This window comes from Lepidochelys olivacea (genome assembly GCF_965140295.1).
Source record: "Lepidochelys olivacea isolate rLepOli2 genome assembly, chromosome: 6".
NCBI lineage: Eukaryota > Metazoa > Chordata > Testudines > Cheloniidae > Lepidochelys > Lepidochelys olivacea.
The window spans coordinates 109,315,890-109,343,093 of NC_140416.1; the positions used below are offsets into that span (position 1 = coordinate 109,315,890).

The 27,204-nt window shown below is 43.6% G+C and overlaps 1 long non-coding RNA gene across 1 annotated transcript in view; it reads right to left on the reverse strand.

Annotated features, from left to right (window-relative positions):
• The window catches only part of LOC311522895, a 77,574-nt gene that overhangs the window by 32,266 nt on the left and 18,104 nt on the right, over positions 1-27,204 (reverse strand). Inside the window, exon 2 of the long non-coding RNA XR_014712209.1 lies at positions 26,023-26,065. This is a non-coding gene — a long non-coding RNA (uncharacterized lncRNA). The remainder of the gene's footprint in view (positions 1-26,022; positions 26,066-27,204) is intronic.

Below are 27,204 nucleotides of genomic sequence, written 5' to 3' on the forward strand. Positions count from 1 at the left end.
CAAAACTCCTTCGCGCAGCTGCACTCCGCTCCGCCAGCCGCCCCACGAACTCCTTCGCTCAGCTGCGCTCCGCTCCGCCAGCCGCCCCACAAACTCCTTCGCTCAGCTGCGCTCCACTCCGCCAGCCGCCCCACGAACTCCTTCGCTCAGCTGCGCTCCGCTCCGCCAGCCGCCCCACGAACTCCTTCACTCAGCTCCACGGCCCACAAGCAGCTCCTGCCATCCACACACTGCTCTGTGTCGAACTGCTTCACCAGCCGTCCCGCAAACTGCTCCACAATATATCTTCAGGCTCCCCCACTGCTTAACACAACACTCAGTGATTTCAGCTCTTAGGTGAATTCAGCTTGTAGTAGGGGAGCCCCAGTGCTAGTGCACTGTCAGCCCAAAGTGAGCTCAGCAGCCTATAACTAGACTTCTAATGAAATCAAAATTAGCTCTGATATTCCACAGTGGAGAGAGGAGGAAGTGCAATCAGCATGTAAGGCCCTCACCAAGGGGCCCATGCCACCAAGTATTAATACTTGTCCCCAGCCTCTCTCCCTTCACACAGTTTTGGAACCCATGACCCTTGCCTAGCGAGTGCTACTTAGATGATGGTGAATCCCTCCATCGTAACAAAAGGCCAAGTACAGTTCCAAGCACAGTTCCCATAATCAGGGTAATAACAATTTATTCTTCCTGCCCCAATAACAGAGACACTGGGGATCCCACAGCAGCCAAAGTGACCATTTGGGCAGCTATGGTCTCATTCTAGGCGTGGTGGGTGTGCCTATGCAAATGAGATCGGCCCCTGAAGTTCTTTTCCACAACTTGCCACACCTCACCACCAGATGTCAGGGTGGAGCTCATCCTGACACTGCTTACATGTACTTTTTCCAGTAACTTGCCAGTGGCAACCTCCTGTCTGATATGAGGAGGAGCAATATTGCTCAGAACTGGGAGCCATGGGAGTGAAGTCGGATGCAGGGTACTGGAGATGATATGCATGGTGTCATGTAACTGTGTATCTACCAATTTGGTGTCTGACGATCCACTCCATACTGGGGTGCAGTACTCTGCCACTGAATAGGAGGTGGCAAGAGCTGACGTCCGCAAAGTTGGAGCACGAGCACCCCATGACGAACCTGCCAGTTTGCTAAGAAGATTGTTGCGTCTCTTAACTTTAGCTCCTGTCTTCTTCAGGTGGGCATGGTAACTCAGTGTGCGGTCTAAGATCACACCTAGATAGACCGGTTTTACTTCATGCTTCACCTTCTAACCATTCAGATAAACATCCAGGTCTCGGGTTGTGCTGGCGTGATGAAGATGGAACAAACTGGAGGCTGTTTCTATGATGCTTGGCTGGAGGCGCCAAGTCTTACAGTAGTCAGCTGACTCTATCATGTCCTGGTTTAAGGTGGCATCAAGCTTGTGAAACATCTGGGCCTGGGTACCACAACAGATATCGTCTGCGTAAATGAACTGTCGTAACTCCATTGTTGGCAGGTCATTGATGTAAAGGTTGAACAGGGTTGGAGATGGTTACAGAATCAACAGCTTCGACCTGTTGTGCCATGTGGCACACTCGAAGCATGCCCAAGACACATACATTGAGTCTGATATTGAAGATGCCATTCAGCTGATGTCTACTGAATTCTGTGACACCATCCAGGTTGGCAGTTTCTGGCTGGCAAAGCCTACCAAGCGTCAGCTGGAACCAACAGGTTCTACCAAGGCTGCCACACCCAGCTGTCTACGTCGGAGACTTCAACAGCCATCACATAGACTGGAGCCTTAAGGAGGTTGACACTGACGGCAAACAACTTGCAGACTGGGCATCTCGAAATGACCTCACCCTTATCCATGATTTCATTTATTATTTGAACCTAAAAGCCTAAATGTTCAAGTGACTAGTGATTTGGGGTTGTCTCTGTTTTGGGGTGTCCAGCTTGAGACACTTTAAATGCACCTCCCTGGCAGAAAGTGCTGAGCACCAACCCTCTGAAAATTAGGCCCCTTCAAGGTGTCTCAAGTTGGGCACCCAAAATCACTAGTTACTTTTGCAAACTTAAGCCACAGGTGTTCGACATTAGATACTGACATCATTTGTACTACCCAGCAACATACGCCTGCTCAGATGGAACTCACTGGCAACAGTCCCACCGACTTCAATGCAAGCAGGAGCAGGTCTTGCATGGGCTGGTTACATTGGTGAGTGAGTGCCCTTTGTATTTGTTGTTGCTCGTTACCTACTTTAGTGCAATGTTGGTGACCGATAATTCTTCTTCTTTTTTTTTTTTTTTGTAAACAAAGGGTGGGGGGGGGTGTTTATCGCAGGCAAAGCCTGACTTTCCTGGGAGGAGCTGCGACAGCAGGGTGAGCAAATGCAGCACAGACCTCCCCGTGGTTAGAAGAGCTATGCTGCTGCCACAGAGCTGGAGGCAGCTGCACCAGGTGATCAACTGCACATTGCTGCTCCTTTGAAAAGATGCAGCATGCCCTGCCCCACCCCACCTCCCCCATGCGCCACACCCACCACATGTGTTGCAGATGGCAACTTGCATGCCAACCAGCTATGTGGGGCACCTCCTCCAGCCGGAAGAGTACCCCCTCCTGGAGGCAGTGGGTTACCATTCAGCGCGGTAGCCAATTCCCTCTCTTGAGCTCTCGGTGTGAGCCCTGGCCTGCTGCTGCAGCAAGGGTTGGCTCCGTCCAGTACTCTCTTCCAGTGAATCCACCCATGCAGCATAGATCGGGGTAAGCCCTATACTTGTAACCACACTAAAAGCCAGATTATAGCTGGCCATTGTATGGGACAGCAAGGGAGAAAGGGTTCAAGAGGTCTTCCTGCCCTCCCCCCCCCCCACATATACATGGAGGCTGCTCACATTTGGTGTCCCTCTGGCCTACTGAGTGCCCCACATTGGCTAACCTGTGGGGGAGAGCCACTCCAGAGGGAGCGGGATGGGGGGGTGCTTCCTAGGAGGTCTGTCCTGCTTCAAATACAGGCCTGTGCCAAATAGACAGAACAATGGCCCTCTATGTTCCAGTCAGCCCCTAATACCACAAACGTTCCCATTGGCCCCAGCCTGTTTGTCAGGGTTAATTTTGTATCGCTCAGACATGGCAGAAGACTTTGTATTGCTATAGCCCAATAGCTGGCAAGGCCTTTGGCCCCTGAGCACCTATGGTACCAGAGCTGTCCCTCCTTAAATGAAATGGCTGGTCCCCTCCTCTCCCTGAGGGCTTTGTTTGATTGTGCTGATACCGACTGACCTAATTTTTAGCAGTTTCCTGAAAGGTGACACACAACCCTCCAGATTGTTGTGAACTGTGACAAACAGACCCCATAATAGTGTTCAATAAACAAGACTCACCTCCCCTTTAATGGCAGCCCAATAACTATGTACATGAAATCCCAAAAGTCCTGTCCCTTCCTCGTGCTGATTTGAATATTGGGTCATGCAAGTGTATGCAGCAGCTCTGGCTACAGGCAGCTCACTGCAATATTATTATTTGGGACTGAACCCCCAAATTACTTCAATATAAGCGTACCTCTTCCTTTGCTGCCTTTTGCCTCCCTTTGACTTTAAAGAGCACTGAAATCCAGAGTTGCTGAAAGAGCGTTTCACTTAAATTGTGCTAGGACTAGGACATTTCAAAGTCAGGACTGAGAACAGTACTAAATGAGAATAGATGCCTGGCTCCTTTTCTGCTCCATATATAATGGCTACTAGAATAACACCAAATGCAATGAAATAGGTCATCATTGCACTTTAATTCAGCAGCAAAAGCCCCATTTTAAACAAACCTAATAAGCCTTGTTCTATGCAAGCCTTTTGCATCTATTAATTTAAATATAGAGAGATTATTTGGGGCCACATTCTGATAGGCTCTTACATGGTTGCATAGTTGAGGGGGGTACACAAGGATCATCCTCCCACCCACAAACCTCATGCAAGGACTTGTCAGTGCTATATAGTCTACAACCTAGGAAGTACAGGGTTACTCACTCTGTGCAGCCCTTGGGGACACACGTTGGCCAAAGGAGGCAGGGACTGTGGGCAAGGGGCAGGGCCACAGCACCCTGTGAAGAAGGATAGTAGCAAGGGCACTCCCATAACACACCAGGGGCCTCTGGGGCACTACAGTGATGGGCTGTTTGGAAATGCAGGCAGATGAGCTTGCTTCCTGGAGCTTCCTTTGGAACAGTGGCATATGCCCCACCCCATAACACAGGGCTATATCTAACAGGCACAATAGAGCTCTTACATATACAGCTGGCAAACCAAAACTGCTAGCACCAAGGTGGTGCACTGGGTATCTCCAGGCAGGAGGTTCAGACTGCTTGTTGCCTGAGGCCTCCAGCCTCCTGATTTACAGTTACATTGGCATCAGACGTGTAAGAGAATACTGATCACCTGCTCTCTGGGATGGAGGATGAGCACCATGATTTTCAACACCTAGAATCAAGCAAGTGGAGATATGGGCTCAAGGGCAGACATTACTTAAGCCCCAGCAGGAAAGAGTCTGTAGAGGAGGAGACTATATGGTCTAGTGCAGTAGTTCTCAGATTCTGCACTGCACTTGCCGTTGGTCCACAGAGAGGTAATTGGTTACATGGTCCCGGCTCTCCTGCTTGTTTCAAGTTGCCTCTACGGGTGTTAAGGTCTTTCATTGCAAAGAAGAAACTGGAGATCTGTAAAAGCAGCTGGCAACAAGGAGATGGAGCCAGCTTTCCTGCTTTAGGAGACAAAGGAGGAAACTGGAGCTGGCCTCAGAGATCACAGGCACGGTAGCAGTGGGATAAGAGTAGTGGATGGCTAGGGCAGGGGACCCAACCAATCACATGTAGTGAAGAGGTGGAGAAGGGGACCAGGCAGCAGAGAAATATGATCAGAAGAGAGAGGATCAGAAGAGGCATGAAAGGGAGACAAAATGAAGAACCAAATGATTACCTTTTTTCAAAAAGCACAAAATGCCTGTTTTGTTTAGCAAAGTATTTAATATACTTATCGCTGCCCTGAAGATACTCTTCTAGATACGCAACTGTCGTAGTTGCCACAGCAATATTATGCAGTCATGAATGGGAGAGGAGGTGATTTGGTGACCTTGAACTGGGAAGGGAGGTGGCCTGTTAGACAATCTCTCTCTATTTTTTGTATATTATAAATCAAAATAAATAAATGACTCTCAAAATATGGTCCCTGCTAAGAAAAACTTGATGAATGCCTGACCTAACAGCACTGGGAACCAGTAGGATTCCTGGCCATAGACTCACTTCACTATCTGGGGCAAGCTATTTGGACCTCATTGTGAGAAACTCAGAAGGCTAGGTAAAAATGCCAGGACCTTGCTGAAAGTTAGATACTGCATCTCAGCTGAGTTTCCCTGTACCAATTAATAATAATTATCAACACTACAGCAATCCGCTGACTTTTTATCCTAAACAACAACCGGGAACCTGCAGCAAGAACAACCAAACTTTGCCCAACTGTGGGCTGCATGTATTTTGCATAAAATGAAACGGACTACTGAATGGCAGCCCACAAAAATTGCAGTAATGCTCCATCTTGGGCTAAGTGCCCTACCACTCAGGTCAAAATGGAGTATTGCATTGTGGGACCCATAGTCTGTGCAGGCCACATTGCTCTATTAACGGTGGTGGCAGCCATGGCCTATGTAACAATATCTTTATTTGCACAATATTATTCTATGTGCATAGAGCTCCAGGCAGGGTGTGGTCTCTGGTAAACAGAGAAGACAAAGATGAAACTTAAGCTGGGTAGAAGCCTATTGGTCAATAATTTTGAGGTAGGCTTTTTGGTTTTGTTTTCTTAAAATAAATGCCTCCTGTTTAGGATGAACTGCAAATCCACATATCCATGACAGACTACAGTGCAGCAGTATATAGGTCACTTAGCTCTATCTAAATAATCTATGATATTTCCTTGCGGTACTTGGTCTCTCTCTTTCCAAAGTGCATTGGTATATTTTGATACCAGCAAGAATAGCAGCGTATATTTAAGCACTAAAATATCTCTTGGATCTTGAATTATTTTTTGACCTAAAAATGGAACATTTATTTTATCTGGAAGCAATACTGTGTTTTGCAGTGTCAATTTTAAACAATTTTAAACTCAGAATCCCAAGTGCTTCTTCTAGGCTAGTGAAAAAAGTGACTATTAAATGAACTCTAGATTGCTATGTCTGGTTCTATAATTTCAAGACTCCTTGTGATCAAGTGTCTGAAATACTCTAAATGCATTTATCATATAGCACTGCCCCCTGCTGTGGATTCAGGATTCTCACATTCTTTATTCTCAGTAAACTCTGCAAAGGAATCTGTGACATCATGAAACACCACAATATTGATTGTATCTTTAAATGCTGGATGCAGCCCTGGGACTCTAGCAAACATGGAGGTTTCCCAAGATATGAATAAGAAGAAATAAAATTTACCCCGCAACACTGCAAGAGAGAGAAATATGGGACAAGGAATTAAATAAACATATGTCTTTTTGTAAAAAAAAATCCCTGACTGATACCTGATAGCTGCAGGCACTCAGTAGCAGCTGCAAACCAGCCTTTGACGCCATGGCTTAAACAGACTCTTAAAGTATGTTGCATGACTAATGTGACAGGCAGGAGTGTGCAGGACAAATTTACAGCAGGGGCAAAAGATTTTTGTTGTAATTTTGCAATCTGATACCCAGATGAAGCAGTCAAGTAATTTTGTTTTTCTGTGATGATGCGGGATATACAGCAGATAGGGAGATGCCAAAAGGCATCACACTTCTGCGTGCTAATAATGTGCCCATGTCAGGTATTTGGCCAGACTTCTCATCCATTGCTAAGCAAGTTGTATTCTTCCTAGACAGCAGTAGAAAAGCATTGCCATTAAGTCAGTAACCCTGTCTGCACTGGGAGCAGAGCATTACTGGTTGCAACCAACTTGACTGATAGTTGTTGCTCTCAGGGCTCTAGTAAAGTTTTCCCTATCAGTACAGATAGGAATTATTTTGTCTAAGAACTTTATTAGAATTCCAATGATATTAATACAATATAATGTAGTTTAATATCCTGTAGGTAGCTGCCCAATCCCAGAAGAAACATTTCTGTCAACCCAGATCTGGGAAACTGTGCTAGAACGCTGCTGGTACCAGCCATGTTTTAAAATGGCCGTAGTTCCTTTAACATTGTTCTGCTCTCCGTGTTGACTTGACGGATTTATAGAACCTTACCTATAAATTAGCAAACAAAGCTAAGTTTAAGTCTAATTTCTCGTAACTAGCTCTTGCTGAGTAGCTCTGTGTGACTGATCTGTCTATAGCTATGCTGTTCTGAATGGGTTGGGTAATTTTCATGAAGGCTAACAGAGGTGATTCTTTTTCTCTCATTTCTGAAGCAAGAAAATAGTTTTGCGCTTGACTTCAATGGGAGCTGGTTTGGGCCTTTTTATTTTATTTTATGTGTAAGGGTTGGTCTATTTGTAATAATGAAAGAAACCGACGTAGCACAGTTACTAAATGTGGAGCCTCAGTCATGAGTCCGAGCCTGTTGCAGATAGGGGAGCTGCAATTCTGTATAAACAGAAGTTACGGAGAGGACAGGAAGTTTACAAGACAGTATGCATTATAGATTTTAAAAAGATTAACATTTATTTACCCTGAGTAAACAATTGAAACATCTTGACAAAAATCTGTCCTACAGGTTTTTCAAATACAAATTGCAAAATGACAAATGTGGAGAAATTCACCCTTGATTGGCTGATGAGAACCTGTGACTATTATTCGCACTATTAAACCCCTGGAAAACATGCATTGCAGAACAATCTGAAGCAATAGCTTGAAGGAAAGGAAGGATTGATAAGGGATCCCTATGCTGCAGTGACAGATGCTTTGGAAATGCAGATGGGCTCGATTTAGAAAGAGCTTTTTACCAGGAGGATCACTGATGTGTGGAACACAGAATATCAGGATCAAAGAGTTTCTAGATAGGCTGTCTCTATAACTGGAAGTTTCATATCTCTGCTTATAGCTGAGGAGAAGTAGGTTAGCCCTGCTGGGAGAAAACTTTCAAACCAGAGGCTTTATAGTCAATGCTGTATGCTGCCATGTGAGAAATTAAGCTTTGCTCCATGAACATGGCATCTTATTCTGTAGGTTGGCAATGGTAGCCCCTGGCAGAAGAGAATGCCATGTGTCACACCATAGTGACTCCTGTGGCTGAGTTACTAGCGGTGACAAGAGGCTCTGAAGAAAGTCTGTCTCTCAGCCAAGGAAGGTCACTGAAGTGATGGGGAAAGGAGTACATTTCTACCACCATTTCTACCAGGGCCGTCCCTACCCATACGCAAAGTACGCAGCTGCGTAGGGCACCAGGAAATTTGGTGGTGCCCTACACAGCTGCGTAGTCCTCCAGCCCCTGCTCCGCCTCTTCCCCATAGCCCCCACCCCTGCTCCACCCCTGCTCTGCCCCAGCCCTGCCCTCACTCCACCCCTTCCCCTGAGGACTGCAGCAGGGGTCGGGCCTGCCCTGCACTCACTGGGCAGCAGGAAGTGGAGTGACCTGCCTCCCAACCTACTCCATTCTGCCGGCTTGTGCTGGGGGGCAGTTTCCGCCCGTCCCCCAAGCCTGCTCCTCCCCCGCTCCCTCCCCAGAGAGGCCTGGGGCCGGCTCCCTCCCCTCCACAGAGGCCTGGGGACGCCCTCCTTCCCCCCCGCCCCACGGAGGCCTGGGGCTGCGTAGGGAACCAAAATGGCTAGGGACGGCCCTGATTTCTATGCTCATTTTTTCAAAACCTTCTCTTCCATGAGAGTAGAGCAGAAATAGTTCTTTTCCCCATTGTTTATTTTGTTGGTGTGACTCATTGTTGACATTAAATTAAATGTATCCAGTTCAGAGGAGAGCAAATGGGCCTTTGATGCTATATTTATCCAAGGGTTAAAAATATAGAAATGTTACACAATTGAACAAATTATTTAGCATTCTACAAACAGTTGTGGAACAATGCATTTTGCTGAACGGCACAAGTAGTTGTGTCTATGGGACAAAATCTGTCCTAAGTCACAACCAAGAAAATAGCTGACAAGGAGGAGGAGTACTGGGATGAAATTAGGAGAGGGAAATTATCAGGAGATCTAATAGCCTGTGAAATAACCCTCTAAGGGGTGTGATGGAAGCCCCATTGCTTGGCACATTTGAAGCTAGACTGGACACAACACTAGTAAAGGCCTGATCCTGCACACAGTGTATAAATTCATGGCAAAAGTGAGACGCAGGACAGGAAACCTGACCATGCATTAATGAGAGTATGGCTTTCAACTTAAGTCTGCTACTAGTCAGGAGTGAGTCTTGTCAGGGGAAATGCATAGCCAAGCACTTGAGCTCATCCCCTGCCAATGTCCCTCTGCTTTTTTTTTTTCACACTTCCCATTTGTGAGGAAGGGGGTGAGTATACAGGGGGCCTAAGACTTGCTACCCTCAGTGCAGCGGGCTATCCCTAGCACTTCTCCTGTGCCCCTGTGTACCGTTCTCCTACAAACATGCTAGACAGCACTACAAAAAGACCAGCGGCATCAAGTCCTGATGAACAACAAGCAACCACCCCGAATTGTCAGGTGAATGACCTGGGTGATCTAACTAGTGTGTTCCCCTCTAACAGCTAGGATTCTATGGCTGAGATTTACAGAAGATGCTTTCCAGAAGCCAGATCTTCAGCTGGTGTTCGTGGATTTTACACAAGCTGAGGAGCTGGTCAAAAATAGTCTTTTATGTGTGAAGTCCAAAAATGGGAAAGATCTTCTTGTTCAAATAATTTGTATTAAAAACTTGAGGACAGCAAGGTCATTGGGCTGGATTCAGCCACTTTGCCTCGCAACGAGTAGTACCTTACTCTGCCACTAGCCCCAGACATTTTAAAGTGGTCGGCTTACCAACAGGTTTAGTAGCAGTATAACCATGTCAGATAGGGGGTGTGAATTTTTACCAATAGAGTTATACTGGTAAAGCTCTAGTGTAGATGCAGTTATACTGGGATAAATGTGCTTTTACTGGTATAGCTCATTTCTCTTTCCATGTGGGAATAACTATTCCAGAAAAAGCATCTTTATACCAATTCCACACAAGAAAGGGTTGTATTGCTTTAATTACACCAATAGTGTGTGTGTGTGTGTGTGTGTGTGTGTGTGTGTGTGTGTGTGTGTGTACACAAGACCTTAGAGGCCACTCAACATGGGCAAAGTTGGCACAATCTAACCCTTAAATGTTTTTTCAATTCAACCAAACTTGGTCCAAAGCAATGAAGTGCTGTTTTAGCAGAGAGATTGCTATTGATATGCCTGTGTCTTGCTGCCAGTGATACTCTCTGTACTTAGAACAAACTCATGGGAGGGTGACCAAGAGATAAAACCAGCTGGGAACCAGGGAGGCGTTTGCCAACTAATATCTAGAGATATCCTTCAAAGCAAGGGATAGTTCTTTTCTCCGGTGGAGATGGTGGGATTGTTGTTTTTTTCCCCTCCAAACAGCAGCAGGTAATTAAGATGGCCAAAAGTACGGCCCCATTTGGCTGAGTCAGTAACAGCCTGAATAGTTCTCTCATGTTGTTCTGCTGTAGCAGAATCCAGCTCACTCTGCTGGGTGATACACAAGGCCAGAGTATAATGGGTGAATCACCCCGTTACTAAGGATACCTCAGAGCAGCTTAGGAGATTGCTGCTCATTAAACATTCTTCTAGAGGTTTGCAAGCAGCTGGGGGTTGCTTTAAGCAGTCAGATGCCTTGTCTCTGCTTGTGCCCTTGGACTGACACCTGTCTGATCCTGTCATTCCTTGCTGAGCCAAGACTCTTTCTCAGCATTTTACGCCTTTGATATGAATGCTGCCTACTCTTATTTTTGGAAGATTTAATAACTGCAAAAGAAATCTGCCTGTTCAATTTCCCTCTGAAAGCACAAACGCTGCCTGCATAACTAACCAGCAGAGTGTTTGGTACTAAATTATCCAACATAGCCTCTTTTGTAATGAGGGACCGATTGTACAGTTTTTATGGGTGAATAAAAATAGACCGAAAAATGGAGAAGGCCAAGCCAAGGATAACATAATGCAGCAACAAACTGCCTTTGATTGAGATTAGTTTCTCCACTTGCAGTCATGAGGAATTAGTAAAGAAGGACCTAATTTCTCAGATGTACAGAATTTAAACTATATTTATGCCTGCGTCCTTGCTCAAGCAAACTCCCATTGAACTCTATAGGCATTTGACTGTGTAAAACCTGAACAAGGACCTCCGAAACTGGCTCACGTAACTTATCTGGCCAGTCACCACACAGCTCAAACCATGAATCCATAAAGATAACTGTACGTGATCAATCCATAGAGCTAAAAGGGAAAAAAACAAGTACTTTCAATGAAATAAAATCCTAGGGAATCACAATCTGCTCACAGATATTCCAGAAGCAGAAAGAGGCTAACTCAGGGGTGGGCGAACTATGGCCCGCGGGCCAAATCCGGCCCCTCAGGGCTTTGGATCCGGCCCAGGAGATTGCCACCCCTGTGGCATCACGGGCTCCGCTCCGGGAAGCGACAGGCACCACGTCCTGCCCTGAGCCCCCTCCAGCACCCCACAACCCTCCTGCACCACAACCCCCTGCCCAGAACCCCCTGCTGCACCCCTTCTGCACCCCAACCCCCTGCCCTGAGCCCCCTCCCGCACTCAGCATCCCTCCCTGCACCACTGCCCTGAGCCCCCTCCCTCACTGTGCACCCCCCCTACACTCCAACCCCCTTCCCTGAGCCCCTTCCTGCACACCGCACCCCCTCCCACACCCTGCACTCCCTCCCACATCCGAACCCCCTGCCCCAGCCCTACATTCATGACTCTGAATACAATTTCCCCACCCAGATGTGGCCCTCAGGCCAAAAAGTTTGCCCACCCCTGGGCTAACTCCATTAGGGTACATTTGAAACTGGTGTAAATTGTCCCAGCTCCACGGACTTCAATGGAGCTATGGCAACTTAGACTACCTAAGGATCTGCTTCATTGTTCAAATAATGCATTATGAATTAAATTATGTGCCCACTTATAGGAAAGATTTTGGTCATGGTGTTACAGGTGGGGACAATAAGGTACAGAGAAAGAAATACAAATACTATAAACTTAATCTGGTTTGCTACTAGTTACATCTGGAATTTTTAAGCCGAGTTGCCATACTAAATAGACTATTAATGTCTGAATCCCTTCCCCATCCTCTGTGAATTTTCACATTGACAGTTGTTATTGTTTGCTTTTTCTTATTGATGAGTGAAATATTTTTGGAACTTATGTCTGGTTGGTTTATTTAGCAATAACAGCTGAAAAAAATGAATGATTATGGAGATGAAATATAATTAAAATAGTATAAAACTTCTGGCAGATTTAGAGTAGGAAGTAAGGCAATGGTTCTTTTACTTAAATGCCATAATTTATTCTCCTGCAGTTTACACCACTGAATTACACTAAGGATGAATTTGGCCCTTTGACTTTACAAGTTTTAAATGATTCTGGAGCATGTTATTTAGAAAAAGGCAGAAGGTTTTTAATGTGACTACTAGATCAGGGAAAGAGAGACAGAGAGTACAAATTTCACCCAAGTTAGTCCTACAAGGGACGCGTGATGACTGACCTCTGGCATAAACACATCTCTTTCTTTCTCACAGTCCCTTGGCCCTTGACCCAGCTCATTACTCACATCAGGAAATTTATCTTTCCAAATAAGTTTTGCTTGGCTGTACTGCTGCCAAACTTCTCGCAAGACAAACCTTCAACACAAAAGATCCCCAAAGAACTTTGTACTTTAAAGTAGCCCACCATCTACAGTTAAATTTGTCTCCTCTCTGTGAAGGTATTAATGGTGTAATGGACAGACATAGTTTTTCTAATAGGGGAGTCATTGTTGCAGAGTCAGGGCCAAATATACTGCTGGTATAAATCAGGGAATATCCTAATGGGGATGCACCAGATTACAGCAGTACTGAATTTGAGCCACAAAAATTGGTACATGGTAAATTTATAAATGCCTCATGAGTATAACTCAAACTCATACTGGGTTCTTAAATGTATTTAAACTAATGAAATAAGGTAACAAAGTGCAGTAGAGCATGGTATAGCTCCTGTTCCAAATTGCCAGGAGAGTACAGATATAGAATAAAACTAATGGCAAAGATACCATCAATGCCAGGGGAGAGAGGTGTAAAATATGCTTGTTTACTAGCTCCAGTAGCCCTACCCAGGAGTTTTGCATAGGAAGCGAACAACAGCAGATAGCAATTGAAACCACAGGGGGAATTTAGGTTCAGTGATCGTGTGGTCTGGAACTCAGTTTTATGTCTTGCCTTAAAGATGGCGCTTCCGGCCATGCAATGCTGAGGCATTGACTCAGTAATGAAGAGTGACACACAGCTTCCTGTAACTGCTGGGATTTCCTTAGGAGTCTTCCTTACAACTTACAAGTAATAGTAAGGGCCAGACTGTGCCTGGCCACAGTATATGTGAGCAGGGGAGGGAGTGGGGGATCCCCTCATGCAGCTGATAGGCATGTTTGCTGTCTCCCAGGAGCTCAAACCACCCTAAAGAAATTGGGGGAGGCCACAATATATTTTCCCATGTTGGAATTGGGCCCAGACACCAGGGCTGTTTTGCAAAGTACTCTTCGATCTTTAATTAGCAAAAGTGGACAGGACCTAATTTAAACATTTTGGCAGGGATTTTCAAAAGAGCGCAAGGGAGTTGGGCACCTAACTCCCATTTTCCTTTGAAAATGATGGCCTTCCCCTAAAAGATGGTCTCTCTCCAGCCACACAATGCCTTTCAACATTCTATTGTACATAGGTTCTTTTTCCACACTCATTATCATAGTATCTGAGCACCTTCCAGTAGCGCATTAAATGATGACCAACCTGTGTCATGTGTTGTTTGTTCTCTCCTCCTCTTCCCAAGGGGAGAAGTGTGTGTAGCAAAGCGTTTTCCTTTGCAATGTTTTTTTTATACACGTTGCAATGTGTTTATGTTAGAGAAGGAAGGTCAAAGGAATATGCTTTGCACTTGGGAGTGGAAGGTGGTGAGGTTTGTGATGGTCCTTGCTTCCTGGGGGACTGACAAGCTTTACCCTTGTGGTAGAAAGTTCCATTGTAGCAAAGGAGCCAAGCTATTGACCATGGTCCTCATCCTGGAGCTTTAGGGAGTCTTTTAGACAGCCTGGGCCCAGGCTATGAAGCACCTGGAAGAAAAGGACTGAGACCTTGAACTGATGTTCTATGGGAAGCCAATGTAGGGAGCAGAGCTAAGTTCCCTCTAAGCTGTGTGGCTGCACAGCCATGCAGCTGCCTATTAAGCACCGTGCAGGCGCTCAGGGCTGCGGCGGGCAGAGATGCCTCTCCTCAAGCCCTGGACCTGCCACGGCGCCCCTCCCCTGGCCCCGACCCAGTCCAGCCCCAGACCTGCCATGGCTGGGGAACAGGCGCCCCTCCCCCACAAGCCAGGTGCTGCTGCAGGGAGAGAAAGCTAGGCGGGGTCCTCTCTCCCTAGCCCCACTGCACCCCAAACCCATCATCCCCAACCCCATCCCAGAGCCCACACCCCCAGCCAGAGCCCTCACCGCCCCCCCACACACCCCCCCCAATCCTCTGCCCCAACCCTGAGCCCCCTCCCAGACTCCAAACCTCTCGGCCTCACCCCACCACATGAATTTTGTTATGTGCACCAATATGGAGGTGATGTGTCACACATCACCTCCATATTGGTGCACATAACAAAATTTATTCCTCACATGGGCGGGAAAAATTAGAGGGAACACTCGAGCAGAGTACAGGTCTGATGTGGTCATGATCACCTGTGCTGCTGAAGAGACATGCTGCAGCATTCTGTACTAACTGGAGTTTCCTTAGGGCTGAAGGCTTCATAGCCAGGTATTGCATTGCTGTAATCCAACCAAATGGTGACAAAGGCATATATAATAACTGAGGTCTGGGCATGCTCCACCAGGAAGGAATGGAGTCTCCTAGCCAAGGGGAGATGGTACAGAGTGTTAATCATGGATACTGCTAAGTGAGAACTCAGCGAGGAAACTACGACCATGGGGGTGTACCTTCAATCGAAGGAGACAGCACCACAGCTTCAAACTCTTCAAAATGCATTCCTCTGCCCACCCCCATCACCTCTGTCTTGCTCTGGTTTTGCATCAACCAGCTGCTCTTAGTTCAAGAATTGATCTCATCCAAGCATTTGCCATCCTGGTGGTCTCTTACAGTGGACAATGTTGAATGCTGCTGAGAGGTCCAGGAGGCTGAGAATGGATGTCTGCACTCTGTTCTTTGACAGGGGGAGAGCATCCATCAGTGCCATTAAAGCAGTTTCCATTCCATCTCCTGACCTGAATCCAGATTATGCCAGTTCTAGGAGATTAACTTCACTTAGATGAGTTTGTAGTTGGCCTTTGGCTAGCTTCTGTGTGAGCTCGGTCAGGAGAGGGAGCTTTGACATGGGGTGGTAGTTGGCTAGAATGAATACATTTAGGGAGGGTTTCCTTCAGTATTGTTTGGACTACTGCATGTTTGAAGAAGGAAGAGAAGATTCTGAGAGAGGCCCAGGCTCTGTTTGTATGACTGTCAGCTATGTCTTCTAGCAAGCAAAGCAAGAGCAGAAAAATCAGACCCCCATCAGGAAAAATTCATGAGAGTTTCACACAAACATTGGGAAGGGGGGGAATAGAGCATGTTGGAAATCAGGTGTCATTACTTCTACTTTGGAATTTTAGTGATCCAGTGTGTACAAATGCTAATAATAAGTGCAGCGAGAAGTTGATATCTGCCAGGTTTGAGATGGCACTTTTCCATACAAGTAGCAAAAAATGGATCATGTTTAATTTTAGCTTAATGGGAGACCTATATGGAATACAAAGCTCAGAGTTTCCTAGTTAGCTCCAGTACACATCAGATACTCATGTGCCTGATTTGCAAAGGGGAAATCAGTAGCCCACAGGAGCAGACTCCTCTCTCCCAGGTCCAGCCAAAGTATGGAGAGTGGTGCCATTTATTGAAGAGGGTTTATTTTGATGGAAATACTAGTCTCTGGACCTGTTTATTAGCTAGGTGTTCACATGGCACAATGAAGACCATGGAAGTGAATTTCAATCTTTCCCAAACAGCTGGTTGCAGCTAGACATTGAGTTACGGGGGACATGAGAATAGCTGTACTGAAGCTATGGTGACAAAGCTATGGTGACACTTCCTGAATGGAGTGTTGGATTACGAGACTAGGTTTCACGTTTTTCACAGCATGCAATACATTTTAACAGAGGCATGTGGACACTATAACCTCCTGCTCTTGATCACACAAGCCACCTTAGTCACTATCCCTGCACAGAAATGTCAGTTGAATAACTATGTTCAGTATCTGCAAATAACAACTGTCATGGGGAAATATTTTCTCAGGTTAATTTCACTCTTTATACCTTAAGTGCCCTTTATGTCATCAAAAAAGGGAGTGTGTTAATAGCCCAGCACAAGAAAATATTGCAGGCATGACCTTAGTCCTAGAATCTACTGTTCAATTCATTATTTCCCTAATGGAAGCACTCTGCACTTTGTGGAGCAGAAATCTGCAGTCATTTGCTTTCTCAATTCCCGAGGCAGTCTTGCTGTTTCTTGACAGTATCAATGTTAGTGCAGTACTTCTCCTGGAGGCTAACAGGATTCTAAATGGTTCTTCACAGCCCACTGGCACAATATCACTCATTATGACCTCCTGACTTTTCAAGCCAACATGGAATCAACAAAGCATAATGAACAACCTGCCAGCTTAAAAAAAATATGAACCAAGCTGCAAACATCTTCATAACAAAAAATAGCGTTCGCATTTAAACAGCCAGAATTGTCATTTGTCCCCAAACTGGCCCTGTGCTCTAGTCCTTGGGGTACTTGAGACTGATTCCCTTACATCATGTCACTTGAGAAGCAAAGGGGAATCTTATGTAAGTTTAGACAGGCTCTTGGTAAGAGCTGACATAATTTATGTTTAATAAAGTTTCTTCAGCTCCAGGAAAGTGGGGCCCTGCCAAATCACAGGCCTCTTGCAAGCCTATCCCATTGTTATGCAGCCAGGAACACTTTTTAGGTTCCGTCTCCATCTTTGTAAACAAAAAGACAGCTGTATGCTTGGCTAGCTCGGGATGTGACTCTTTGTGTGCGATTAGTACCCTGCTCACATCATTCATAGCTCTTGAATAAAGATGACCTCTCACTGGACAAAAGGGGGGGAAAGTCTCTTTGTTCAGTGGTATTTGAATGAGCACATTGACAATGAAACCATTCCTTGGAAGTCACAGATAGCACTGTAGAAACAAACAAACAAACAAACAAACTACATGTTTTCTACAAATAAACTGCTTTCAAGATCCAGGAATTTAAAACTCTAAAAAGCCCACAGTTTCAAACAAGTTATATATACATACACACTCAAGCATGCGCAGTCCCTCACTTACTCACACTGAGCTCCTGTTTGCCAAGCTTTATGCCTACTGCTAGAAAACTGCTTTGTCCATAGGAAGATATGGCACAGAAGGAAGCAGAATTGAAGGATTCCCTCTGTTGAAAGTGAACTAATTCTCGACACCAGATCTTTAAACCAGTCCCTATCAAGGCAGCATTGAAGCATTTTAGTATTCCAGAGATATTACTTAGTGGCTTCTTGGATTTTAGATTAGAATTACATAAATTGCTTTTAATTTGTCTGAATTTTGTCTAGTTAGATTAGCCGTGTATACCTTCTTGGTTCAGTCAAGCTATGTATCTATGTCTACATGAAACAGACAGCTATAGGCATAATTTTTTTTACATGCAGTGTTTCCCTGCTGTTTCAGTGTAGTTCTTTGGATTATCATCATCTATGCTGCTGCAATTAACTACCATGAGGGCTGCAGCAAATCACGTTCCCCTCCTACTGTTTATTTCCCTCTCTCCTCTCCTCACAGGAAAAGAATGTCTCCACCCCCCAAACAATCAAAATCCTTACACTTAAGAGTTGAGCTGCATGGATTTCATTCTGGCCCACCAGCCAGTGATGTGAATGTATAAAACAGGGTATCCAGTCCACCAGCCCCAACTTTCACATCAGATTCAGTTTTCACCTGACGATCTACTGTGCTTGGCCCTTGTAAACTTGTGTGTCTGTCCTAGCAGACTTAGCAACAATCAAGCATCTTGGATTTGGCCATAGACAGCCGACTTGACATGAAGCAGGTTTCTCTGATTGTAACCTCTACTGAAATTACAAAAATTGCCACTTCTTATGATATTATTGTGACTCTTACAGTATTTGGAATTTTTTGTCAACCTTCAGCTCCTAGAATCAAGTGATATTGTGAGAATGATAGAGTTTGTTTTTTTAAAAAAATAAGTTCCTAACCTTCTTGGTTGCAGAGAAAAGCCAGCATATATATGTGACCCAAGTGCAATCTAAAGTCTCCAAACTCAGAAAGCAAATAAAAATAAACATTTTGATATAATTTTAAAGAGCTGATTATTTTAAATCAAGCTCATGATTTTTAAGCCCTGGTGGGTGGCAAAATTATTAATAAATAAAAGCTTTACATGTAACCTTAATTTTTTTTCTTTAAAAGTTTTATGAGGCCCAAAGGAAACTGCTGCAGAGAAATATTTATTTAAAAAACACAAAGCAAGGCTATTTGCTGAGGTGTTATCCCAATGCTCTGTAGTACTTTGTGGCAAAGATTATAATACTAATAATTTTTAATCATACATTTCAAAGGTGATTATAATTTCGCTCATATACATAAGTAGAGGTAAGTAACATGGCCATGGCCATGCAGCTAGTCAGTGGAAGAACTCAGAGTCCCAGGCCAATGCCCCTTCCAATGAGCCATACTGTCATATATACCAAACCACCATTTTTTATCTGGAGATAAGATTCAAATTACTCCCAACTGAGGGATTTTCTGGTTTGGGGTTTTTGTTCATGCCTCTTTACCATGTGAGAAAGCTGAGCTCAGTTACTGTCCTGTTCTCTCACTCCCTAGGTTTGCAGTTGTAACACCAACAGACCCCGGTCATCAGCAGGCGGGATCGAACCTGCAACCTCTGGAGCTAAATGCATGAGCCTTTACTGCATTAACTAAAAACCACATGGCTCTTAGCTAAGGCTGTAGAGCAGACTCAATCTCTAAGTGGTCTCACTGCCACTAGAGGGGACAGAGCACCACACGCAGGAGGTGGGGACAGAGCACCACACCCAGGAGGTGTGTGGGTTACACAGTGACTGATTGGAACAGTGCACAGGACCCCAAAAAGGGAGAGGAAAAGAATTTCCCATCACTTAGCAGTGCCCCGTTGGTAATTCCTCCTCTTCTGGATAGATGGAGGGCTAAATTCATCTCTACCAGTTCAGAGCACATCACAGGAATTGAAGGGTTAGCCGGGCATGCATTTGTGCCTTCCTGATCTTGGGGCTGTTAGAGATCAGTTCAGCCTTTGGCACTGGTTAAGCTATGCCTCAGGACTGCTTTAATTTGCTCCAAGTTGTAGACTAGCTGGAGCACAGGACCACTTTAGCCCCATCCATGGAATGCCCCTGCTCCAGAACCACCATGCCAAGGGTTCTTGCAGGGAAAGCTCTCTGTGGTAGCTGATTGTTCAGTAGCAGCAAAATAGATACAAATACAAAAGACAAAACAGCGCAACCAAAGTATTTCCTGCCAGGTCATAAGAGTCTGGGTCATTCTGGTTATTGAAAAATTAACCTTGTTGTCAGTCAGCAAGACAGCCAATAGATAGCATATGGACGCTGTGGTGGGTAGGCCTCCATAGGACAAAGATTTGCCTTCTTTTCCTTTTATTCATAAAAAACACCTATGACAAGAACATCACATATTTGATTTAAGAACTCTGCCAGTGGATGACATTTTAACTTCTGGGATATATTGTTGTAATAGGGGTCCTAGTGGGGAGCCAGCTGTGGTCACGCAGTTAGGGTGAACTGCAAAGAATGAGGCAGACAATCCCCAGAAAGCTGGTGGAGATTCCAATATTAGATTTACCAAGCCAGCTTAAAATAGCTTTTTTATTACCTTACTGGTTATTCAGAAGTCCAAACAACACAGTTCCCTTAAAGTGATCCAGCCTCAGGCCTCCATCCAGGTACCCACTTCAAATATGATGAAAATTTCTGTAAATCTTATTTCATCATATAAAAGAAAAGGTTCTATCATTACCTCCCAGGTTAATGAATTTTTCAGATCTTACCCAAATACACACTACAGCCAATTCTTATTAACTAAACTAAAAGAGAGGGACTATGGTTAAAAGATCAATATACATACAGACGTGAGTTCAGTTCATTGAGATGCAAATTCATAGCAGAGACGGTGAGCTTTGTAGTTGCAAAGAGTTCCTTTAGAATTCAGTTCGTAGGTTATAGTCCAATGTCCAAATATCATATTTCAAAGAGAGATGAATACCGAGATAGTCCGTGTTTGCAATTCATTTAAATTCTAGGATGTTCTTTTGATCTCTGAACTATCAGAATATAGCATAGCCAGGGACTGTTGATTACATTGTCGACCCTACTCATACATATGTAAATACACAAAAACACAAATATTATCTCTCCACATGTCTTTTGAAGGTTATTTATGTTGCAGGATGTTTCTAGCTATGCATCACAATTGTATGAACAAAGATATTTTCTTTTGCAAAGTTACCCTTTGGTCTTGGATTGACAGAAAATAGGCCATTGAAAAATATCTCCCATGAAATACAATTGTTTAGTTGTTCCTCCACCCCTGCTTACCAGCTTTGTTCTGTATATTCTTGTCATGTAAAAACTATAAAACCCATTGTGTCCATGGATTTGTTTACTAAGCCTGTAGCTGTATTTACAACAGTGGTATGTGATAGGGGACCACGATGGGAAATCAGCTTTGATCAATTAATGGTTCTGTTGAATCATGACAAATCAAAAAAGATGTTCCTAAAGTTTTAAAAGGGCTAAACCTTAATTCAAAGCTGTGATTGTCATTGTGTATTTAAAAAAAAAATCTAAAGTGCTTAAAAGGAGAGAGGTGAAACTGAACCAGGGGTTCCTGAGCAGTGTGTCAAGTGACAATGGGAAAGAATCTCAGAAATTTACTTTTTTCTTACACTGGACAAGTAATTTTATTTATAAGGGAACCATTATTATCCTTATAGCTCATCTGCCTCCCTGTTTTACTGTAGAGCTTCTTTATGTAGTACAGTCTATCTGCCTCTTTACAAAATTTGATGACTTCACACTCACAAGACTGCCAGGAGGTAGATAGGCATTGCTATCCCTGTTCCACTGAAAGGGAAACTGAGCAATGGAGTTTAAATTACTTGTCCAAGGTCACACAGGAAGCCAGAGAGAGAATCCAGATCTCCCAATGTATCCATCCTCCAATATTAACATTAAACAGAAAGAAAACAAAATGGAGCAGTTTCAGACTACAGAGATGTTGCCAATTTGATGAGAAAAGACCAAGGAAGGCAGAATGGGTGGTGAAGGACTGCACCTTCCGTAGCAAAGGGAAAAGGTCACCAGGTGAACCCAAGAGGTGAGAATATAGCCCTGTAAGGAACATAAGTGCCCATTAGACCCTTCGATACCAAGGTGATAGGAAGCTTATAAATACTTGAGATAGCTCAGTAAAAGCACCTTATATAGATGACATGAATTTGGAAGACTGTATGGAGGATCAGAGTTCCAGAGGCTATGAAACATAACATATTCCTTCACCACTTCTCATTTCAGTGCATATGGGGCAGCAGGGCATGAGATGCTGCATGTGCTTTCAAGGGGCATGGAAACGCTCCTGATGAAGGACTATATCAGTGCCTTGTAGGTAGATGAGCTTCTTACTAGGATGGAAGGAAGATGTCTTTAGAGGGGAAAGACATCTAATTTCCCTCACTGCTCCAGTGACAAGACTTGTATCCTCTCCTAGCTGTGGAAAGGCATATCCACAGGAAAGGTTGCCAATGGCTGGGATAAGGTAGACTCCAAAGTCGGAGCATGGTTGTGACTACCACCCACCCAAAAAGTAAAAATAAGCTAGGGAAAATGGGTGGTGGAATGTGACCTTCAAGGATGGATTAGTTTGTACAGCCAGCATCTTCCAGAAGCTGTTAGTTACAGTATTCTGCACCCAGCATATGATCAGCCAATGAGAGTTTAGGCTGAAGATGTAATGCTTCTATTGTATTTCACTGGCTGAGTGTGTCATTCAGTATCCTCCAGGGTGGGAGGGTGGAGTGCTGGAATCAGACTGGATGTTCCTTCACCATCTTGAACATACAGTTGAATTAATCTGCCTTAATAAAAGCATGTGTTTCTTTGCACCTTGCCTGTGAACTCTTAACTGGGGGAGTGGGTGTGCTACTCAAGGTTTCCTCAAGGATTTAGAAGAACTCCTGCCTCTTTCCCCATGACTCCAGTAGTTACCATAGTATATAGCAAGAGCTACATCACTAAGTTGATAATGTAAAGTAATGGTCATTGGGAAACATAATCCCAACTATACATACAAAATGATGGGGTCTAAATTAGCTGTTACCATTCAAGAAAGAGATTGTGGAGTCATTGTGGACAGATCTCTGAAAACATCTGATAGACTGCAGCAGCAGTCAAAAAAGCTAACAGAATTTAAATAATAATTTTAACAGGTAATAAGACAGAAAATATCATAATGCCACTATATAAATTCATCGTACGCCCACATGTTGAATACTGCGTGCAGTTCTGATCATCCCATCTCAGAAAAGATATATTAGAATTGGAAAAGGTACAGAGAAGGGCAACAAAAATTATTAAGGGTATGGAAAAGCTTCTATATGAGGAGAGATTAAAAAGACTGGAACTTTTCAATGTGGAAAAGAGACAACCAAGAAGGGATATGATTGAGGTTATAAAATCATGACTGGTGTGGAGAAAATGACTAAGGAAGAATTATTTACTCCTTCACATAACACAAGAACCAGGGGTCACCCAATGAAATAAATAGGCAGCAGGTTTAAAACAAATAAAAGGAAGTGCTTCTTCATAGAATGCACAGTCAACCTATGGAACTGGTTACCAGGGAATGTTGTGAAGGCCAAAACTGTAACGGGGTTCAAAAAAAGACCTAGATAAGTTCATGGAAGCTAGGTCCATCCATGGCTATTAGCCAAGATGGTCAGGGACGCAACCCCATGCTCTGATTGCCAGAAACTGGGAGTGTACAACAGGATCACTTGGTGCTTGTCTGTACTGTTCATTCCCTCTGAAGCACGTGGCATTGGCCACTGTCAGAAGACATAATATTGGGCTAGATGGACCACTGGTCTGACCTAGCATGGCCGTTCTTATGTTTAGGCCAGGGTATAAACTAATCATCTTTCAACTTCAATCATTCACTTTGGGACCCAGAAACACGGTAAGTTACAGGAGCACTAAGAAGCTGAACTGATCTTTCTATTCTTCTTCACTCTTCTCTCCTCTAACATTTGTCAAAACAATTTACAGTATTTTAAAACCCCCTCCTCTAACTAGCTGTTTACAGTATTACTGTTTACAGTATTTTAAAACCCCCTCCTCTAACTAGCTGTTCCTTCATCCCTGTGGCCTATTTCTTGGTCTTTTGATCAGGAGAAGTATATAGAGTTACACTGCCTCATCCAGGAGAGCCGCAGTACAAGCACTCAAGTTGGAAATGAAACTGGCTACTTTGTGGCAGAGATTATATGGAACAATTTGATAGTGTTTGGTTCAGGAATGTGAGACTCTCCTGCAAGCACAGCTTTATGGGACTGAAAGGGATGATGAGCCAGAGCTTCTGCAGCCCCAGTGGGGATGAAGTCAGCACACTGGGCTTTCCAGTGTCTTGCTCAATACCGATAGTTAAATAAAATTTCAGCCAGTTATAAAATTTCTGGTCTCTAGATTTGTTATGAAATGTTTTCCTCCAATTTTAGATTCTTTGTGTTATATATTTATAGGTCAGGGGAATCTGCTGTATCACCTCCTCTTTTAAAGGCCTTGCTGTGTGTCAATATACTAGGGAAAGCATTTCCCCTGCCCCACCATCTCCAGTGTGGAGCAGCTGTCATTGCTGTAAAAGGATGAGGCAGCAGGGACCAAAGGTCATCCTCCATTTTGGAAGATGGGGCTGACTTCAGACTTGTATTTGAGCTGTAATCACTTCCTGTATAACAATATACTAGGCAACGTGGGTTCAACATCGGAGCAGCAGCAAGGAGCTATGAGCTCTAAAAATCCCAGATCTGATGCTAATTTCCTTCTGCTCGTTTGGGCAAATCAGTTACCCACTCTGTGACACAACTGCCTTAGGTGTATTGGGATAACACATCCCAACCTCAGGGATGTGTTCTGAGAATTAGTTAATGTTTGTATAGCACTTCGTATATGTAAGTGCTAAGCACTGTTATTAAATAGTCATGTTTACTAATCTACTATCAGATGGTGAATCCCCTTTTAGTGATGAGAATTTACCTGAGTAATCTTATTGACTCATATCACTGTGATTAAGGTGTTCACAATTTGCTCCAAGGGATAGTTTATTTGGGGATGGAATCTATGGTGCCTATGCTATACATCACATAGCTGGAGCCCCTATAGTACTCTATACATTTATTATTTACTATTTTCACCATAAGAGTTTGGCCATTTTGCTAAGGTACCATTGATTTTTCTATTAAACAAGGGAATGTATTTGTAATGTAAATATCTATCCATATGTTTATTAACTGTCAGCTGGGATGGTTCCTTAGGGTGCAGAAGAAGCTTGATCTTGCCTGTTTTGAGCCAGATACAGCATGATCTCTGGCTGCTGCTGGGAATTGGCTCTGAACAGGATCTTTAGGTGCTAGTCCTGCTTACTCACTCTCACATGTCGCCAGCTATCACCCTGTGTTAGACCTGGCTATTGAATTATGCCTATGGGTACTGATGGAGGCTTCACCACCACAGCTTACAGCTACAGAACCTTGGCAATAACATTCAGATTTTGTGCCCAGCAAATACTTAAAATCAACAGAGAAACCCACCCTTTTTTATGGAGTGTCACCATACTGGGTCCAAACCCAACTGCCATTAAATCAATGGAAACACTCCAATTGATTTAAATTGAGTCCCTAATTTGTACTATTCTACTTTCAGAGCTGAGAGTTGGTCTGATTCTGTAACAGCAATTAGTCTGTAGCTTCATGTTCTATTTTCGTGCCATCCCTTCCAAACCTCTCAACCCAGAGATGTAAAATGTCTATGAAAAATCATCCCACATACAGACACAATAACAGCATCATTTGCATGGTGGCTCATAACACTGATTGATATTGAAATTGAAGAATCTGGCATTGTTTTTATAGTCTTTATCCAACTTTGCCTTACAGGAGGCAGAAAGGGATGTTGTGCTAAAAGCCTTCCCTACTCTCTTCTCAGGCATAAAGAAAAGAGAAAAACCAACCCTGATTAAAAGCATTTTTCTAAAGCAGGCTCCACAGGCAAAAATTTGGTTCAAGGAGCATTAAAATCACTGTCGTCAGTTCAGAAACAAGAGGCTGGAGAAAATCTAGGACATTGGCATTGTGTGAGGGTTGCTATGGCAATTCTAACAGAAGGGTTGCTTAATAGGCTTTATTCCCAGGAAACTAAAAACTGCAGTTAGCACTCTGCAAAGCATCAGAAACTATGTTCATGAATAGCGTCTCTGTGGAAAATTTTGCTGGCTGTTTACATCATTCTTTCAAAATGGAGCAGCGGATGAGGTGTTTGAAGAATCACCTACTGGTTATTAATGATATAAGCAAACTATAGGCAACCTTTGCATAACAAGTCACGTTCAGATGCAGCAGTGCAAGAGGAATGCTAAATTTCCCTGCACAAGACTAGCATTGTAATGTACTTAAGGACATATATTTGTGATACACTGTCTTTGTGCGCTGATAAATGTGTTATTAAACAGACAATATTTACCAGTAGTGTTTCCTGAATTCCATGTCTTTGCATAGTCTTGTCCCTGAAAATAACAAAACATTAAATGCACTCTGTTGGCTTTTTCACATACTATTTACCACTCATAAGCAAGGCATTGGCTAAAATATTCACAAATCTTGGCTGATCATGCTTACTTTGGATTATGATGCATTTGAGTGTCTCCAGTTCAGAGGTTACCTGCAAAACAACTTAAATATGGAAATATTTTATCTTCATGGTGGGAGACAGCAGGACTAATGGTTAAAACACAGAGATGGGAGTTCTAAGTTCTATTCTTTGCTCTGCCAGAGCCTCACTTTGTAATATTTGGCAAGTCTTTTCACCCCTCTGTTGTTCAATTTTCCACCCCTATCCATGTGTAAATTGGTGACAGTATTTACCTGCCTCACTTGTGTATTCCAATGCTTAATTATCTAAAGTATTTTGAGTTCCTTGAATAAAGGATGCTATTAAAAATGCAACTTATTGGAATAATCAGGTTAATACACATGTATCACTGCATCCTAATAGATAGAATAAGAACTGCTCAGTTGTGTGTCATGGGCCCTATATTGCCAAAAGAGATTCTCCTTTATCTCAAGTGGTAGGTGCCCTTTGCTTCTGGATGGTCTGAGTTGCAACACTGCGTAAGCCAGGAACTTCCAAACAATATAGTCTTAGATAGTCACAAATTGGCTATAGTAATTATATATTCTGCAGTTGTTCTATTATTTGCTTAACTTACACCCATTTTAGATTAATTAGTTAATTATTTGAATAGACACTGGATTTAGCTTTTAAAATGTTCCAATAATACAGAGAACTTTTAGAGAGGGTAGCTGTTTTGTAGATGGGAGATATATGAACTGTCTATTTTTTTTAATGGACAACCATAAGAAAATGGCTTCAAAGGGGTTTATCTCAGTGGAGAAATGATAAATAAAAATGTGAGAACTCTCCACTCTCTATTCAGTTCACTGCCACGTCAGTTCACTGCCATTTCAGTGTGTTACGTAAACAGATTATTGTATTGTCCTAATTAATAGCAAAGTTCAGAGATAGGCCTGTTGGGGTACCATTAAAAGCAATGAAATATCAAGGTCCTAAAATTAAGCCAGCTTTCAAAATGTATTCACAAGAAAACATCTAATGAAGTTTCTTTGTAATGACTCACAAACAAAA